Source organism: Eleutherodactylus coqui, chromosome 6 (genome assembly GCF_035609145.1).
Source record: "Eleutherodactylus coqui strain aEleCoq1 chromosome 6, aEleCoq1.hap1, whole genome shotgun sequence".
NCBI lineage: Eukaryota > Metazoa > Chordata > Amphibia > Anura > Eleutherodactylidae > Eleutherodactylus > Eleutherodactylus coqui.
This window is the reverse complement of record NC_089842.1, coordinates 98,230,107-98,250,251: the sequence shown is the minus strand read 5'-3', so window position 1 is coordinate 98,250,251 and position 20,145 is coordinate 98,230,107. Positions and strand designations below refer to the sequence as shown.

The 20,145-nt window shown below is 44.4% G+C and overlaps 1 protein-coding gene across 2 annotated transcripts in view; it reads right to left on the bottom strand.

Annotated features, from left to right (window-relative positions):
• ETS1 (ETS proto-oncogene 1, transcription factor) overlaps positions 1 to 20,145 on the bottom strand; it is a 97,874-nt gene that overhangs the window by 26,257 nt on the left and 51,472 nt on the right. The gene's annotated exons all lie outside the window — the stretch shown is intronic.

The following is a 20,145-nucleotide window of genomic DNA, read 5'->3' as shown; positions in this document are numbered from 1 at the left end:
AACCCCTTAAGGATGTGGCCCTCTTCCCCCCCCCCCCCCCCCCTATTTTCGTTTTTCCTCCCCCTTTTAAAAAATCCTAACTCTTTTATTTATCCATCACCGACGCTGTATGAGGGCTTGTTTTTTGTGGGACGAGTTGTATTTTTTAATGGTATTATTTATTGTGCCATATAAAATATACAGAAATACTTGGTAAAAAGTGAAAAATGGTTAAAAAAAACCCGAAATTCCGCCATCTTTGAGTGCGTCTTGTTTCTACGGCGTACACACTGCAGCAAAAATGACCTGATAACTTTATTCTATGGGTCAGTATATTTACTACAATACCAAACTTCTATAGTTTTGTAATTTTTTTTTTTTTGCTGTACTGCTTTTGGTTTTTTTTCAAAAATGTAATTTTTTAAAATTATTTTCTGACACCATCTTCCGACAGCAATAACTTTTCTTATTTTTTTAGTCGACGTAGTTATGAAAGAGCTCAATTTCTGTGGAATGCCTTGTGGTTTCCGTTGGTACCATTTTTGAATAGGTACGACTTTTTGATCACTTTTTTTATCATGTTTTTATCATGGTTTTTCTTGAAGACAGGGTGACAAAAAAAAGCACAAATCTGGCGTTGTGTTTTTTTTTCACCGTACGGGGTAAAATATGCATTACTTTGATAGATCGAACTTTTACGGACACAGAGATTACAAATATGTTTTTTTGTTTTATTATTTAGATTCTTTTATTAGAAATATTGCACTTTTATTTATTTTTTAATAATTAGTAGAAATTTTAAAAATTATTTTCACTTTATTTTTTTAGCCTCCCAGAGGGAACAAGAAGGGCACGGCTTGATAGCCATTCAGCTATGACAGCCCTGGGGCCCTTCAGAAGGCCCCTGGCTGCCATGACAATCACAGAAAAATGGCCGTTACTGACTGAGTGCATATAGATGCATCCTCCTCTCACCATGCAGGTAGCTGACTACCAAATGGAGGAGCCAATAACACCTGTGCAAGGGGGAGCCCAGGGTGGCAGTACCAATGTGGTTCACGGATGGATATGCAGGGCAACCCGCGGAATTATCATGGCGTCATTAATAGGTTGCTGGTCTGCATGGTGGACTACATATATCAGAATGGTCTGGCACCCTGTATCCACTATGTGTGGGAGTGTACGCCAAGCACCCACCCCCCTCATTATCAAGAGGCAGTGTGAGTGGGTGTTTCATCGGTGTCTTGCACAGGTGTTATTGGCTCCTCCATTTGGTAGTCAGCTACCTGCATGGTGAGAGGAGGATGCATCTATATGCACTCCTCACTCAGTAAGTAACGGCCATTTTCTGTGATTGTTTTTAATTCTTGATTTCCCCTTCTGTGGCTGCCATGACACTCGCACAGCAACCCGTGATCTTATTGCAAGATGCCGTACGGGACCCTGGAACATCAGCCGGGGGGATTTAAAGGGTTAACAGCTCTGATGAGCCGTCCGGCTTATTGGAGCTGTTGCGGGAGGGTGTCAGCTGTAAGAACAGCCAACAGCCGCAATGCATGGAGCGAGATCGCCCTGCAACGTCCCTCCATACATACCCTGCAGCTGCAGGATGTAACTGTACGTCCTGTAGCATTAAGGGGTTAATGGTGACACAGACAAGATACACGATTACTTTCTGTGTGGCCACACAGGGGGGGACACTATTAATGGTGGCCACAGAGAAGAGGTATTAATGGTGGCTAACAAGTGGACGCACTACATAATGCACTATTAATGGTGTCCACAGAGGGGGCATGCTATCACTTCATAGTGTCCACAGAGGGGGCGCACTATTAATGGTGTCCACAGAGGGGGCATGTTATCACTTCATAGTGTCTACAGAGGGGGTGCACTATTACTTTTGGTCTGACTATACAGGGGACATATTTTATGGAGGACCATAAAGGGGACAATGTTATTTTCTGAGAGACACAGAGTAACACAATTACTTTCTAGGAGGCCACACAGGGCACACAATTGCTTTGTGTGTTCAGAGAGGCGGTATTATTATTATTATCTTTTGGGTGGAAAAAAGGGTAATTATTACCATGTGAGGGCATAAGAGGGTATTATTACTAAGTCAGGGCATTATTTCTTGTGGTGGGCACCATGGGGGAATTACTGTGTGGGGCATAAGAGGGGACACTAGTACTATGCGGGGCACGCAGAGGAGCATTGGCGTAGCAGCAAGAGGGAATGAGTGTGCAGAGACATATCATGGCTACAAGAAATCTTCATGGCGCTCTGAGCCCAGAGAGAGAATAAAAGGGGCTGTACCAGAATCAACTTTTTTCACCAATTCATACAGATTCCGCACCCAAATCCATGGCAAAATCGGCACCATTTGAGCACTCTTTTGAGTTCTATGACAGTTTGTGCTGCGGTTCATATGGTGATTTTTTTTTCTCACATGAATTCTAACATTCATTAAACTGAACTATGCTGGAAAATTCCAACCTGGATCTGACAATGCCCTAAAAATGGACTGCTACTGCATATACCCTCTTCTCTGTCTAATAATACAGGGTGGGCCTTGGAAAAAGTAGTCCGCCTTTGATCCCATTATCACACTCTTATAAAAGCGTTCTAAAAGAAAATGTCTTTGTTACCCATAGCAACCAATCACAATGCAGCTTACATTTTACCTCAGCAGTATAAGAAATGAAAGCTGCGTTGTGATTGGTTGCTATGGGCAACAAAGACAGCTTTTATAAATCTGCACTAAGGTGTTCTTCCTGCAACAGCGAATGTTGTGGACCCTGTGCCCCGGCCTTGACCCCCGCGTACCTGTCCTGTCTTTATCTCTCTGCTATGCGGATATGCTGGCTGGAGCACTGCCGCACATGTGCAGTGCGGAGAGTTGCGCCGGCAATGATGTGGTTCTGCCGCGACTCGCAGCGGTATAGATGGCTTCCATTGACTGCAATGGAAGTCGTTCCTATGAGTCTCGCAGTAGAATAGGACCTGCTGCGATTTTCCCCTGCGAGCAGAAAATTGCAGTTGATTTCCGCTCATGGGCATGGAAATGCTTTTGCCTTGCATGTCCTATGGGCAGTATTTGCTGCGGGATCCGGAGGCAAACACTCTTTCTGGATCCCATAGTGCAAATACGGCCGCGGGTATTAGGCTTTATGATGGATAAAGCAGGGCTGTGGAATTGGAGTCGGAATCAGAGTCACATTTTAGTGGAGTTGTACCAACTCTGGATTATAAGTATATATATATATATATATATATATATATATATATATATATATATATACACACCCACACATACACACATTCTAAATCTGGTATAATTAACTCAATGAAGAATTTGTTGCATATTTCCTTTCATAGGAATTTAGAAAGTTTTGAAATGTTCTTTAAAAATAAATATATGTTCTATTCCTCTAATCCCCTATTTCTCAAAAACATTGATCACTACAATGTGGAGGCAGCAATAAACCAGTTACTGCCTCTCCTCTCCATTAGACTAAGTATCCTTATGCCACTACTTCAAGGCTTTGGGGTGAGATGGGTCTGCACTGTCTGCACATGCTCAGTAGTGAGGCTCCTCCGCTGCAGACCACAGGATCAAAGCCGGATGTTACCATTTTAATATAGTAAATGTATCACTTAGAAAACGAATTATATATGAAATAGTCAGAGTCTGGGAAAATTGAGGTGTCAGAGGTTTGGCTTAGGCCAGTTTCACGTCTGCATCGGAACCTCCAGCCTGAAGTTCCGTCACCAATCCGGCTGAAAATACCGGAAGAAAAAGCCCTGCTTGCAGCGCTTTTTCTTTCATCCAAAAGCTAAGAGCAAAGCGGGTGGATCCCATTATAGTCAATGGAGTCTGCCTGGTGCAGCTCGGTTCCATCCAGACATGGAACTGTTTGGCCCCAGGGGTTCCACTTTTCTGCTCTCCAAACGGAGTGGGAAAGCAGAATTCCTACCACAGATGGGAAACCACCCTTACCGTCTCCACAGCCTTGGGATAATGCATGGTTCATTTATCGAGTCATGTAAATTCACAGAATGTTAGGTCCTAGTCTACTGAAAATCCCTACCTGACTCATGAAACACCACTGCACGACCAGAAAATTAGCCCTTAGTGCACAATGCCAGGAACACAACTGAATCAACTGTGAATACTGCGGTTTATCTGGACATGTTTAAACAGTTTTATGACCAATTAACACCTAAAGAAATAATCTGTCTACTGCTTTTTTCAACACGTTGGGGCAACATGCCACATCTCCTGCAACCAGGCTACTGCGAGGGGACAACAAGGGGCATGGCTTAACGTGAAAGGGGCATGACCTAATGTTTAAAGAAGTTTACCAAGCCATGCTACGCTCAAAGCAGGAATTTCCCCTTTTTTTGTTAATCAAAAGTTGGGAGGTATGATAAAGACAGTATTTATTTTAGACAGTTTTGATAAAAGAGGCACGTTGAGTAATCATCCACAGTGCGAAAAGAAAAAAAAAATAAGTGAAGCCATTAATTTAATAACCAGTAAATCCCTCTTTAGCAGCAATCACCTCCATCAAATATTTTTTGGAGCTGCATATAAGATATGTACAATATTAGGGAGGAATTTTTGACCATTCCTCTCTGTAAATGTGTTCCATTACATCAGTATTTCTGGGATGCCTTGCTTGCACAGCTCTCTTCAGGTCATACCACAGCATTTCAATAGGGTTAAGGTCAGCACTCTGATTTGGCCATTCCAAAACACAAATTTTGTTCTTTTTCAGACATTCATTAGTTGATTTACTTTTATGCTTTGGGTCATTGTCTTGTTGCACCACCCAACATCTCTTCAACTTGAGGTCATGGATGGCTGTCCTTACATTTTCCTGAAAAATGTTTTGATACACCTTAGAATTCATTGTTCCCTTTAGGCCGGCGGTCCAGGGTCATTGCGAAGTCCCGCGGCAGATCTCCGCCACTGAAGCCGCTGCCCAGGAGCAGAAGCCGCCACCGAATCTCCGCCGGTCAGCCCTATCTAATAGATAGGCTGACCGCGCAGAATCGGGGCAATTCGCAGCATGCTATGAATTGCCCGCCACGAGCGGAGAATTGCAATGATTCTCCGCTTGTGGACACAGGGCCGGTGCTTTCCATAGCAACGCTATGGAAAGCTTCAGTCTGCTCCAGCCTGCGTGATTCACCAGCGATTTACCGCCGGCGAATTCACGATCGTGGACAGGGGGCCTGAATGATCAGAAGACATTCAGGCCCTGAAGCAGCAAATCAGCTTCAAACCATGTCGCTCCGTCCACCAGGCTTCACAGTTGGGCGAAGGTTTTAGTGTTGGTGAGCAGCGTTCTTTGTCCTATAAACAGATGTGCATTTGTGCTAAAAAGTTCCACTTTTGTCTCATTAGTCTATAGAACATTTTCTAAGAAGCATTGTGGAACATTCAGGTGGTCTCAGGCAAACTTGAGACAAGCTACAATGTTTTTTTTGAGCTAACAATGGTTTCCATTGTGGTGTCCTATGAACACCAGTCTTGTTCTGCGTTTTTCTTATAGTGGACATATGAACATAGGCTTTTGCAGTTTGTGGTCTTCTGTAGGCTTCCACTGTTACCCTTGGGTTCTTTCTCGTCTCTTTCAGAATTGCCAGTTGTACTCTTGGAATAATCAAAACAGAACCCCCACTCCTAGGGCGAGCAGCAACAGTCCAGAATTTTCTACATTCATCGATAATTTTGTTTTACCATGGATTAATTCACACCCAGATTTTTAACAATGCTTTAATAGCTTTTTCCAGCTTCATGTGTCTATAACATGTCTTCTGAAAGTTGTTTATATTGTGGTATGGTTAACACTAATCAGTGTTCCATGTAAAGAACAGATTCGTCAGTAACCAGACTTTGTGTCTTTATATAATGGGCAAAGCACCTGTGAAGCCCAAGCCTCCAGGGCGCATTCTCACATAGTGGTCCCCAAACAGCTGCCATGCGGTTGGGTTGCAGCCAAGGAACTCGCACATGATGCATATCTACATGGTTTGTTAATGACTTAATGGCTGAGGAATATATATATATATATAACAAATACACACAGTCAAAAAATCTCAAGCAGCTAGAATGAGTTTTCGTAATCAAATGAAACTTTCTCTGTGTGATTGTAACGTTGATCTAAGTGATTACAATATCAGAGCAAAAGGATCATTTATTGCGGAAAACCTAACTCTTGGAGGAAGGCTCTAGTACCATGTTGGGCCGCCTCTAGATCATGCAAGTTCGTAGGCTGTCGAAGTTGGCGTCCCAGATGGTCCTATACATGTTCTATTGATGATAAATCTGGCAACTGGACAGGCAACACCTGGCTGCAGGATGTCCTGAACATATCCGTGAGCTGTCATTGTCCGTCGTACCACTACTAGAGGTCACCGACTGTCATATGCGATGGGCCCCTACACCATCAAACCAGCAGTGGGGACAGTGTGCCACTCCACGGCAAAGGCAGGATTGAGCCACTCACGCCTAGATCTCCAGACATGAACACGGTTGTCTTCAGGGACTAAACTAAACCTGAATTTGACGCTGAAGGTAACCCATTTCCAGTGCATAGTAGTCCAGTTTTGTCATTCACGACACCACTGCAAACAGAAGTGACGGTGGGTGTCAAAGACAATACATGTAATGGGTGTTGTGTGACCAAATGTCCTTCAGCTAAGCACCAGGAAATGGTTCCAACAGACACAGGGGCTGTAATGATGGCGCCACCGGTCTTTGGATGGCAGATAACGAAACAGTTGGAGCTGCTCGTGCTTGTTGGATGATCAGACGATCCTCTATACTGGTAGTCTGTCAAGGGCGTCCTGAGCCCGTTTACCTTGTGTGCTGTCACTGGTCCCAACACCTCTGAACAGTCTGGTCAAAATGTCCCAGGTGGCAGCAATTCGTCAATACAACCATCCAGTTTCTCGCATTCTAATAAGGCGCCCCTCTCAGTCTCTGATAATGGGGTGAAATCTCCAATGGAACATAGAGGCATCTAGTGGCCAGCAAGCTCTACACAAGCAGAAGAATAGGTCACTACACACACGGAGCCTCTGAGAGCCTTTTTATAGGCCAAGGGTGGAACCACTTGTAGGGCCTCAGGTGACAAGACCGTTCAGCTAATCACACCACAACTCTATCATTTACATATCTGCCTGAGATGTAACTGCATGCCGAGTTTTGCAGCAAAAAGACAACTCCTAACTGCTTGATTTTTTGTTTTATTACAAAGAGTGTATATCATTATATACTCCCTCCTACCCTGCGTAATATAATACTACTACTGTATATATATCCGTTAGATGTTGTAATAATATTACACTTTATATATATACACACCATTGATTAATTTCATAGTATGTTATTTTTGCTTAGAATCACTCATGCACCCCGTCACCCTGTGTAATGATATAACATGGGTATAGCACATAGGCTTGGATACACCGCATGGTTGCCAAATTAATTTAACTTTTTTTTTTCTGGACAACTTATTCAAACATCACAGACAACCAATCATTTTTTTTACAAATTGGACAAATAAATGAATGCTAAAGATGATGAGCAATATCTGTCTACAACTCAGAACACAGATATGGATAAATATGCAAAAGTGACTCTGAACTGTAAAACGTGAATTACATGCAAAATAACTTACATCAACTTCATTTTTGAAGAAAAAAGTCCCCTATCTTCACAGACTCTCCAGGAATTTATTGACATAGTTGGCAGCCCTGGGACACGGCTCAGAAGACAGTATCACACATAATAGGATTAGATACAGTGGCTCAGCAGACAGTATCACGCATGATAGACATGTGAACGCTGTTTTGTGTATTTAATATAAATAGGTATGAACAATTCTGAAAGGATTCATTTCTTAATATCTTGAGCTCTGTTCTTCTAAGACACAGATCTCATGCATTATTATAAAATGATAACATTCTGGCTGCCTGCAGCCTCCACTAGGGGGAGTGCACACCGTACAGTTTTCAATGTTTAAATAGTATGCAGTAGGCTTGAGAGCTCCCTCTAGTGATGACTGCAGGCAACCAGAATTCTTTCCTATAAAATGATGCAGGCTGGTACAGTAAATCCTACTTCTGTAAATCTTGATCATCAACTGTTATTGATGGAGGAAGTAGTGTGTGGCCAAATATTTCCCTTGCAATATTGCATAGTGGCTGTTGAATGTTTTAGCTCATGAGGGAGGGTGTTACTAAGCAGATACCCCCCCCCCTCCCTTAGTCATCAATATTCCCTAATAGGACATATGGACAGAGGTCATGTTCATGAGACAACCCCTTTTATTTTGTCTATTCAGGGAATACTGGACCCAAAGTCATCATGATAAGAATTGATAAATATTCATTGGAAGTTTCTATTTATGACAAATTCATTTTAAGCACTAAGGTGTTTCCCCCCCAAATAAGACCCTGTCTTATATTACCCCCCCCCCCCCCCCCCCCAAAGGCATTAGGTCTTATTTTACTTACCTAGCAGGCTCGGTCCACGTCCATCACACTGCTCTCCAGAGGTCCACATCATCACTTCCTGGTGACAGAATTCATAAAGCCCGCCTCCAGGAAGTGATGGCTGTGATTGTTTCTCCAGCGCCGCCCTCAGCCAATCAATGCGGCGCTCGATGAACCAATTACAGCCATCGCATTGGTTCATCCAGCGCTGTATTGATTGGCTGCACTGCGGCGCTCGAAGAACCAATCAACAGCCATCACGTTGTGAAGGCGGGTTTTATGAATTGGCTAGCCGCGGCTGATGTAGTTTTCAGATGACAGTCGCCCATTCAAGTCTATGGCTGGATTTAGACGAACGTATATCGGCTGGGTTTTCACGCCGAGCCGATATACGTCGTCTCTCTCTGCAGGGGGGAGCCTGAAAAAGCCAGGAGCAGAAATTGAGCTCCCGCCCCCTCTCTCTGCCTTCTCTCCGCCCCGCTGCACTATTTGCAATGAGGAGAGGCGGGACGGGGGCATGGCTAATTCTCGGAACTTAGCCCCGTCCCGTCCCACCTCCTTTCATTGCAAATAGTGCCGAGGGGCGGAGAGGAGGCAGAGAAGGGGCGGGAGCTCAGTTCCTGCTCCTGGCTCTTCCATCCTCCCCCCTGCAGATGAGGACACCGTATATCGGCTGGGCGTGAAAACCGAGCCGATATACAGTCGTCTGAATCCAGCCTCTGGGTGCATTTTTTAATAATGGATTGCACTTGTTTGCTGCGATTGCAATTTATTTTTAATGCCTTTAACCATGATGAACATAAAAAAATCTTGAGAAGCAGAAAATGCAAAGCTTGAACATTTATGGGTTTTTTGTTGTTTTTTTTTACACATGTGAAAATCTGATGCAAATGTTAAAAAATTATGCTGAAAATAATAATAGCAAAAACAAGTAGAAATCAAAAGAAAATTTATACGGATCACAACTGAAGCTCAGAGGTGAATGGCTGAACTGAGGTGGTAAAATCAGTACTGTGCCACCTGAGTTGCCCCTAAGTCATTCACCCGTCTATTTCAGTGATGACCACAGTGCTGGGGAGGGGGCGAGATCTACTATATCTATTACCCTAGTACAGGGCAGGTCTGCTCCTTTCGTCAGCCTTTCAAGTGAGAAGCAAATGCTGAGCGAGGCAGCACAGGGCTCGGGTCACTGTTTTCCTTCTCTAAAAAATCCACTAAATAAGCAGATGGGGAAAAATGTTCTGTGAAGTTTGGCAATTGGAACAGCACAAGAGAAAACTTTTCATTTTGTGCCAAGTCTTTTAGCCAGATGCTGAGTATGAGGGAAGTCAGGGCAACACTCCGACCATCTTCAGTGACTAAAATAGACTGCAAGGATCACGAGACAGAGGCCGGTGACTGTGACTTCTGTGTCTTGTACCCTGGCAGGAGGAGGTTTTGTGAAGCGCGATGTTGGCAGTAAGGCTAGGATCTCTATGATATCCAGGTGTATGTCCCAGACTGAAGCCAGCAGGTGAACTGTCCACTTACATGTTAATGATGAATTAAGTGATGTGTATAATTCACTATGATAGTGAGTGATCACACATAGGCTGCCACCTCTCTGCTGTGAATGGGATAAGTACCCGTTATCATAATTTATGGCTGTCACTGTAGGCAGCCACCCATCAAACATGTGTAGGATAAGTCAAAAATGTACTTAAACCCCCTGTGAAAATTGCAGTTGACTTGTCAATTTTGATATAGTGGGGCGGTGGGAGTATCAGCTCTATACTTAGATGCATCTGGTATAGCTTGCGGAATGGAAAATGAAGGAATGAAGAGGTTAGAACCTAAACCCATGCTCCCCTGATACATTGGATTGGATCAAAATAAAAAGGATCTGCTCACTTTATGTAATGTGTATGTCCAGCTTCACTGCTACACATCAGTATAACTCAGAGACAATGCATTCTTCATGGATCATCTCATATCATACAGACACCTCTACCTGAACACGTCTCTGCTCCTTACTCTCAGCACTGCTCCACCTCTGCTGTTTGTTGGCTTTTGGCTGGAGGGGCCTTTAAATCTTTCCATTTTTCAATGTAAATCAACACATACCTAACGTACTGGATTTTAAGGAAATGTTGCAGGATCAGCTCAAAAAGCGTCGGCCTGGGCATTTCATGCGAGCTCCTTGCCAACCACAGCCTGCAAAACACTGACGCATCCCACAGTGTGCGACTCCACCTAATGTCTCCACATAGTGACCCCCACAGAGGGCAGATGGAGGGATAATGTTTCCTGGAAGTTTTGCAATGACTGAGGACTTCATAGTAAATTTAAAGAGTAACTGCACTTATTAAAAACTTTTGGCATTTCAGAACAACATTACAAAAGTTTTGGTAGTTGGACATCTATACGTTCATCTTCAGCTGCCGAGAAGAGCTGGCAGACAGTGAAGCCAGCTGGAGGGGCACAGCATTTGGGTGAGCGCTGGAGCTTCTTCTTTTGAGCGGTCAGTTGGGGTCTCTAGCACCCGGACCCCAGTGTTCAAAACATCTGATAGATCGTTCTGACATAGCAAAAGTTTTTAAAAAGTGCAGTTACTCTTTAATACCGGATAAGAGCCTAATGAGATTTTTTGAGTTGTCTGATAAAGACCAAAGTGTCATATCACTGGCTAATAATAAAGGTGGACAACCACATTTAACCTCCTCTGCAGATGTTGGATTTCAACATACTGGATTTTTGGTCATGTAGGAGATAAGCTGTTAAGGGGTGTTACAGCGGCTCGTTCTCTATTCCTCATGTGTATGGGGGGTGTTGGGAGGAACAAATATTCATCAAACAGCCATCTAAAGCGGGCATATTTCTGCTGTTATGGCAGTAGAGCTCAATTCTGGGTCCAGCAGTAGCCGAAATGCCTGTCCCAGCAGCAGGGTCATGTCCCCCTATCCTATACATGCTTGTTATATTACTGAAAGCAGACCCTTAAAAAAGGTCATCAGAGTCCCTACTCCCTCCACTCCCCATCATCTGTTTCTTTGCTGCAGGCTATTTAAACATATGGAGGAGGGATGCTTTTACAGACAGCAATCAGCAGTCAGGGGGTTAAATGAGATTCCTCAGATACAACCCCCTGCAGGGCAGTAGATTAATAGCACTCAGCACTGGGGTCTTATGTGAGGCAGCATGGAAGGCAGCCCTCCAGCTAATCTTATTAAACCACCACCACCAGAAAGAGCCATAAAATTGTCCATGTGTCCCTCATTCTCATTGTGGTCAGGAGCATTGAACTGGAGGAGGCTGATCTACAAGTCACTTGAGAACTACTGCAAAGTTTATAGAAACTGTTCCCAGCATTCCCCAAGCTGAGTTGCACATACATGCTACAATGTTTAAACATGCAATAACTGAGCGTGTCTGCGTGTGTGCCCAGCAACTAAGCATGGCTGCATGTGTGGCTGACAACTGACCGTGACTACATTTGTGTCTGACTACTGACCAGGACTTTTACATAGCAGAAAATGGTCGGGTCGTCTTCTCGCAGTGCATTGTTGGTCCAGTTGCTTCATGTTTTTGGTTAGAATATATCTGCAGATTTTGAAGCTACATCGACCAATGCTTGTCTATTTTTCTATAAGATCCTGCTGCATATGGCGACTGTAACCAGTGGACTTTTCTATTTAGAGGCCACAAATTTACCTATTTCCATGGTCTGCTTGTAATCTGTGCCGTGGATTTTGCTATAGATTGTGGGTTGAAAAAGTTATACCGTATTTCCCCTAAAATAAGACCCTGTCTTATATAAATTTTTGCTCCAAAAGCCGCACAGGGTTTTATTTTCAGGGGGTGTCTTATACTCACCCAGCAGTTGTCGTATGGGTCTCTCCCACTGGGCTGCGGCACTCCAGTAGGCTTCTGTGTAGTCCTCAATGCCGACAGAGCATCTGTTGCTGGTGATGGGACTTGAATACCCCGCCTCCAGCAATTGCTTGCTCTGATTGGTTCAGGAGCACCACCTCAGCCAATCAAAGCCAGCACTCGATGAACCAGTCACAGCCATTCAATGAATGGCTATGGTTGGTTCATCAAGCGCTGGCTCTGATTGCTTCAAAAGCTCTGCCTGGGCCAATCAGAGCAATCACTTGCTGGAGGCGGGGTATTCCAGGCCCATCACCAGCAAGAGACGCTCCGTCAGCATTGAGGACTGCACGGAAGCCTGAAGGAGGTAACTGCTAGGTGAGTATTGTTTTTTTTCTTTCTTTCATATAGTGTAGCTAGGGCTTATTTTCAAGGTAGGGCTTATATGTAAAGCCCCAATAGGGCTTATTTTGGGGTAGGGCTTATTTTGGGGGTAGTTTCTCCTTGTGGAGTAAGTGTGAGGAGACTTAAGGACGTTTCACATGGGATGGAATATTCTGCAACAGTGTTGCAAATTATTCAACACCAAAATCCATACTGCTGACATGCAGATTTTGGTGCAGAATAGGAAATTGAAACCTGAAAGCAATTCTGCATCAAAATCCGTAGGTAGCAGTGCGGATCTTGCTGTGGATGGCAGGGACTGCATATTCCGTCCCGTGCGAAAGGTCCCTTATAAGGCCATGCATTCCCTGGAAATTTAGTATGCAAGTATCAAGATGGAACAATGCCTTTACAACGCCGCCTCTTAGAAAGCAGCATTCCTGCAAGTCAATGTCCGATCTTTTAACAGGTCTTGTAACATGACTAGGAATATAAACCAGAGTCTTCTCCGGGATTAAAAGATGGTTTTGTCAGTGAATTGCACAAAGGCTGTGTATGGATGGCAGTCACTGAACAGACACTGTGTGTTTATAGATACTACTCAGGTCAGAGAATGGCTGCGCCTTGAGAACCAATCCATAGTCTGTCTACAGGGTCTCCCCAGACAATAATCAGCGAATTATTCTTCACCATTAGCTCGTCTCTATCATAGTCATGTAGAATGACCGATGCGGGAGTTGCTATACAATTAGCTGGAGTTAAAGTGACACACACATAGAAATAAATAAAAGAATGAAAGATTTCCTTGTTCATCACATTACAGTCCTTTAGTAATCAGTCCAACAATGGCGCGCACACAGGCTGAGCCGGGAAAGAATCTATTCTTGTTCCATGTCCCAAGGCGGTGGGGCCTGTGCTCCCTCCTATGACAGGCGTACAATGCATCTCACCCAGACACAGATCACAGACACCCCACCAGGCTGAGAGAAAAGGCTCCGCTCTGCCCAGACAATTAGACCAGTTGAAAGGACATTTGTTAGTGCCCTCACCAGCCAGCACGTGCCTCCCCAGCAGCTCATTGCGGAGTTAATTAAATAACATGCTCGGCCTAATTACCCCACCCCTGTGTCACAGCATTTATCGCACTTGGTGAAGGCCTGGCTGCTCTGAGTACAGCCGAGCGTACAAGGATTCATAGTAAAATAAATCTTGTTATTTGTATAGCACCAACTTATTTTGCAGCGCTTTTCAGGTACCGTATATATTGGAGTATTAGCCGACCTGAGTATAAGCCGAGGCAATAAGTTTCACCACAAAAAACTGAGAAAACTTATTGACTCAAGTATAAGCCGAGCTATACTCCAGTATATAGTAGGTAAAAAAACCCTCCATACTCACCTCCTAGCCAGCGTCTGTGTCTGTGTCACAAGCTGCTTGAATTCTCCCCACTGTTATCCCCCGAATGTTACGGCACTCTGCCCCCCGAGCGCCAGATGGAGTGCCCTGAACTTCCCGCACCCCACTGTCCCTGCCTACTTGCCTTGGCCCTGGCTAACCCCAGGCGGACAACTGGGCGGCGGTCCCTGTACTGGCTAGGGACCTGGCGACTACCACGATGGAACTAACTAACGGGGGACAGAGTGCCGGCAGAAGAGGCTGGTGTAACAGACCAACAAAACGTACTAGGTAAATCAAGACTGGAGGTGGAGCTCACAGAAAAAACGAAAAGATACTGACCAGCAACTAGGGCAGACTGGAACAGACCTGACTAGAGGCTAGCAGAACCAATAACTGGCAGTGAGCTCAGGTCACTGCCAGCCTTTTAACTTCAAGCCCCCGCCTGGGGGCGGAGAGTGGGAGGAGCCGACTCTCCCACTGTGCATAAGGAAGGTGGGGGAGAGCGGGCGGCACCCTACAGGCAGACACGCCCACGCCGCCGCACGCTGGCTGTCCCACGCCGCCGGGAGAGCCCCGACTGCAGAGCTCCGGGACGCCGGAGCCGACATCGGAGCGGTGCGCGCCGGCCGCAGGACCCAGCGCTGCTCTGCATGGTAACACCAACGTCCTCTCTGCTCAGCTCTGTCATCTCTGTGTAAGTAAGTGCTGTGATTGGCTTGAGCACCAGCCAATCACAGCTGGCGCTCGAACCAATCACAGCGCTTACTTACACAGCGCTGACAGCAGGGGATTAGAAAGTCGAGCAGGGAGATGACAGCGGGGAGAATTCTAAAGCAGCTTGATTGGCTGTGAATGATCGAGCACCGGCTGTGATTGGCTGATGCTTGATCCAATCACAGCTCTTACTTACACAGCGCTGATGGCAGGGGATTTGAAAACCCAGCAGGGAAATGACAGCAGGGAGAATTCTAAAGCAGCTTGATTGGCTGTAAATGATCGAGCACCGGCTGTGATTGGCTGACGCTCGATCCAATCACAGCTCTTACTTACACATCGCTGACGGCGGGGGATGACAGAGCCGAGCAAAGAGGATGGCGGGGGATAACAGCGGAGAGAATTCAAGCAGCCTTCCGCACCACCGCCGGAGACACATACGCCGGCTGGGTGATGAGTATAGAGGGTTTTTTAAGCTTTGCCTGACTCGAGTATAAGCCGAGGGAGGCTTTTTCAGCACAAAAAAATGCTTATACTTAAAACTAGGCTTATACTCGAGTATATACAGTAATTTTTATTTATTACCCCCCACCAAGCCGGGTATTCATTTTACCGACCTTGGAAGGAGGAAAGGCTGAGTCAGCCTTGAGCCGGCTACCTGAACCAAGCGGGAATTGAACTAGCAACCTAACATGTAAAACTCAATCTGCCCAATATAAATGTCTTTACCCATGACTCACATCTTAGGATGCTACATTACAGTATAAGCTCAGTGAACGGTGCACTAGTGACAATGGTGAGCTATGCGCCATTTCTTCCGGAGTGCATCAATGGAGGTTTATAACTACTGGACCAGGCCAAGACGTTGTGCTTTCTGCATAGGAAAGTTTCATATGGCAAACATTGCCCCACCCTGTCTATCTCGGTAATTGTGAAAATATTGACGGTGCTGGAAAAAGGTGAAACTGTGTGCTTTGCCTGTACATGCTGTGCTGCCGAAAACGGCATTACAAAACCATGGGAATTTGTGGTAAATAGCTGCTCACGTGCGAGCACCATGATATATTCTTGAACCCATATTTTCCTATACAGTGATTATTGGCAAGTCAAAGGCTGGGTGCTCAGCTGTTAAAGACAAGGAGGAGAAGGCAGACACATTACAAGAAAAATAAAGTCGTATTTGACATGAAGAAAGAGGCAAAAATTACTGTATTTGCATAACTTTTTTTAAAAAAGTATATTCGTCTAACTAGCGCAAGTAAAAAAATAGCTAAAAATAGCTCCGTCATAAAAACGTGGATATTAAAAGATCAAAGGGGTGTTCTGGGAATTTTACTATTATAACCTGTCCTCAGGATACATCATCAACAGTTGATTGGCACCGGGCTGGTACTAGGTATCCCTATAGATACGTTGATTCAGTTCGCTGTCATCAGCATCAGTGGTCAGGGCTGGGAGGAGGCTTCACTCCCATCCATCTATTATACGTTTAACCCTTACCACCAATGACTACATCGAGCGAAAGTGAACGATAATTGTTCAGTCTACACATAAGTGAACAACAAACAATAATTGTTCACTTTTCGCTCGTTCATGTTATTTATGTGGCTAGGAAAAAATCTTCAAGGCGGTCTGGGCTGGATGGAAAAGACGGTAAATTAAACAACCCACGTCAGAGAGGACGTCACCTGTGAGTCACTAAATACAACTATACTGTGATCACTTATAAAGACTGCATAGTGACTGTGGAGAACTGGTGTTTACCACTATGTGGTCATTGTATGGTGGTAATACTGCTCTTTGTAGAGTGTGTATGGTGGTCTTATTCAACCACTTTGTGCTCAGTATGGTGTGGCATTATTACTTGTTTCTTGTAGAGTGATAATATTGGCCTTTCTATACTGTATTTTGTTCACTGACAGTATGTAAATATCTGACCACTATATCTTCACTGTGTGCTGGTATTATTGGTTATATTGGTACTATACTAGGCCCTGACTCAAAGAAGCGTGTGTGCCTGTTCCTGACCATGTCATATGAGGTTTATATGTTCCACTATATTCTAGTGTTGATGGTGTGGTCCATATATATATATTTAAAGGGGTTGGCCACTTTATCTTCACAGATGTATTGGAAACAACACTATAAGCCACTTATTGATATATTGTTGTTTCCAGCACAGTTTTGAAAATAATCATTAAAAAACCCTTTAGGCCAGTGACAAGGAGTATGACCAAGTAAAGCAAGGGTCACTCCGGCAAGCATAGTGCTCTGCCATTTTTCCATGAATGGGACAATTTTTATGTGGGTTGGTGGCGTGTCCCCGGGGTGATTTTCAGCCCCAGTCTAGCCCTCCGTCCGAGCTTTACTCTCAATGCTGGCAGTAGTCATAGCAGCTAATAGCACTGTAGTTCTCAGAATACTGCCTCCCTGCAATGGCAACATAGAGTAGTCTGAGATGCTCCCCAAACTGTGCCAATATCTGTTATTTGACATAAGCATAGTGTAAGTGCATTGAGCATGTGCAGCTGGTGATGTTCCTTACTATTACATGTGCGCTTACACTATTTCAGAAGCCAGAAAGATTTATAAAATAAACATAGAACAGAATAAATACAGAGTCAATATGAATTATCTGCTTTTTGTTACATTGTGAAGGGCAACTAAAGATATATCTGCATAAAGCACCGTAGAACCTAATACCAGGCCTGACTACGATGAGTGAATGTGGAAGAGGGTGGTTGTGAAGTACCGTGCTACAATTGTTGTTATCTTGTTTTTTATTTTCAGATATAGTATGTTGATATTTGTGTTAAACTATGGTTGAAGGCTGACCTCTAGTGGTCATTCAGTGTTATTGTTTTTGTTTCCCTTTGCAATTTAAACGTGACTATTTTTGTGATAGGCTGTTTGGAGATCACATGTCTAGAAAGGTCCCAAAGGTTCTGTGACACTACTTAAAGTAATGCAGTGTGAGAGCAGAGTATGCCAGTAGAGATGTGAGAAGGAAGGAGCAGCTGCCAGTGGGGATGCTGTACCAGACCCCCTGACATGGCCGTGCATGCTGAAGATTGAGGAAGGAATGGCTATCAGTTGGGAGAAGATGATGATAGTCTTAGCAGTAATGAAAGTGACAGTGGAAAAAGAACCAGCACTGGTGGAAGCACCAATAGTAATAGTAACAATGCAGTACAGGAAGCAACACAACAGAACCTTGTGTGGTGCAAAGTGTTAAGGCAGCAGTAATGCAGTCCTAAGCTCTCTCTCTTGACCTGAAGTTTTCGAGTTCAATCCCCACATGGTTCAGGTAGCTGGCTCAAGGTCAACCCATCCTTCTGAGGGTGTTAAAATGAGTACCCAGCTTGGTGGGGAGATAATAAGTTTTGAAAGCGCTGCGGAATAAGTTGGTGCCATACAAATAACAAGATTTATTTTATTTTTATTGAAATGCCAGCAGTGATTAAAGTACCAGGGAAAGAGGCACAAGCACTAGAGGAAGCAACAGAAGTGATAGCAGGATGCACTTGCGCTACAGGGAGAACCAGCCATGTGAAGGTACAAACAGTGATTGGAGCGGTCAGCAGTGATGAAAACAGGAGTAACACTGCTTGCACTAATTGAAAGTACCAACACAGCAGCACTGATAAAAGTACCAGCAGAAGGAGCACCAGTGGTAATAGAGTAACAGTGTTGGAGGGAGTATTTGGTGATGGAACTAAGGTCACTGATGGGAGTATCTGTGGTGATAAAGTGATACCTATTGGTTGAGGTAGGTATCTCCCTACTATAATGTTCTCCAGCCCCCACTTAACTCTGAGACCTCAGTCTTCTGGTTCCCCTGTTCAACCTCCAGGCAATGGATAGGTACTGCTTGATGTGTTCCAGTGCCTTCAACCATACCACTGCCCTTCTTCTCTCTGCAGCTTTGCACACCGCCTTCTAGTCTCTTTACGGGCTTGCTCTGTACCTACCTCTGATTCAACCCTACACTCCACTGGAAACCACCACTGCTCCATCATCCTCCATCCTGACTTAGCGGCCAGGGCAGGGATTTGTGAGTTGCCAGTGAAAGGCATGGTCCATTCCTGCCCTGGTGGTTGAAATACTCATGAGCACACTCCAGCACTCATGAGCACACTCCAGCACTCATGAGCACACTCCAGCACTCATGAGCACACTCCAGCACTCATAAGCACACTCCAGCACTCATAAGCATACTCCAGCATTCATGAGCATACACCAGCATTCATGAGCATACACCAGCATTCATGAGCATACTCCAGCATTCATGAGCATACTCCAGCACTCATGAGCATACTCCAGCACTCATGAGCATACTCCAGTTATTTAAACAAAAAAAGGCATGGCTTGTGGTATATAAAAAGGGGCTTGTGAGTGAGAAATCTGAGAGCCCCCTTCCATATGACATCCATATGCAATAGAGGTCACATGTACTGATGTTCGGATAAGACACCTAAACCCATCCTATAATTGCTTCTCATACAATGCTCCTTTACATTCGGACAAGTTTTTGCCTTGGGCGTTTTACTACTACATCACTGGATTTCACACTCCTGCAGCTTTTGCAATAAGTGCATTATTACTCATGAAACGTGAGGTTTACACTGGGAAATGCAGCTTGGAGCCAAATATGAAGGAAAATAGGAGACATATGGGGAAAGTCACAGTCGGGATCTGCTGGGATGTGACTCTTCATTTTCCATGACGTGAACTTGCACTGAAGATTTGATAAAATACTTTTTACCCCATTAGCGGATGTGGCCATCACTGTAATAACATGAAGCTATAGGAAAGTATTGATCATGTCTGTGAAAACACTTAGTGTACGAGTATTGAGCGCTGATGGTCTCCAGAGACCCTGAGATTTATACCTGGCTTTCAGACTAATGTAGCCCTGGCCTCCTGGATATAATATATGTCAATATAATGCACAACAAAAGCATCATAATAGCCTGAGGTTACCAAATGATGTCATCATATGCTCAATACAACATGAGTGACATCACTGCCAGGGCACCCATACATGAGATATAATACATTCTGATAAATTCGTATTCAATACGTGTCTACTTCTTTCCTCACATTCTCCCTTGCACTTCCTAAGGCCGGGCTCACATGAGCGTAATTTTATTGCGTATTATACACGCAAATTACGCGCACATAATACGCAGTGAATGGAATCAATGACAGTACATTGATTTTCATGGATCCATTCACACTCGTTTTCTATGGGTGCATTCGCAGCACAGTGCATACGCAATTACATTACCTATGCAATACCAAGGGGTA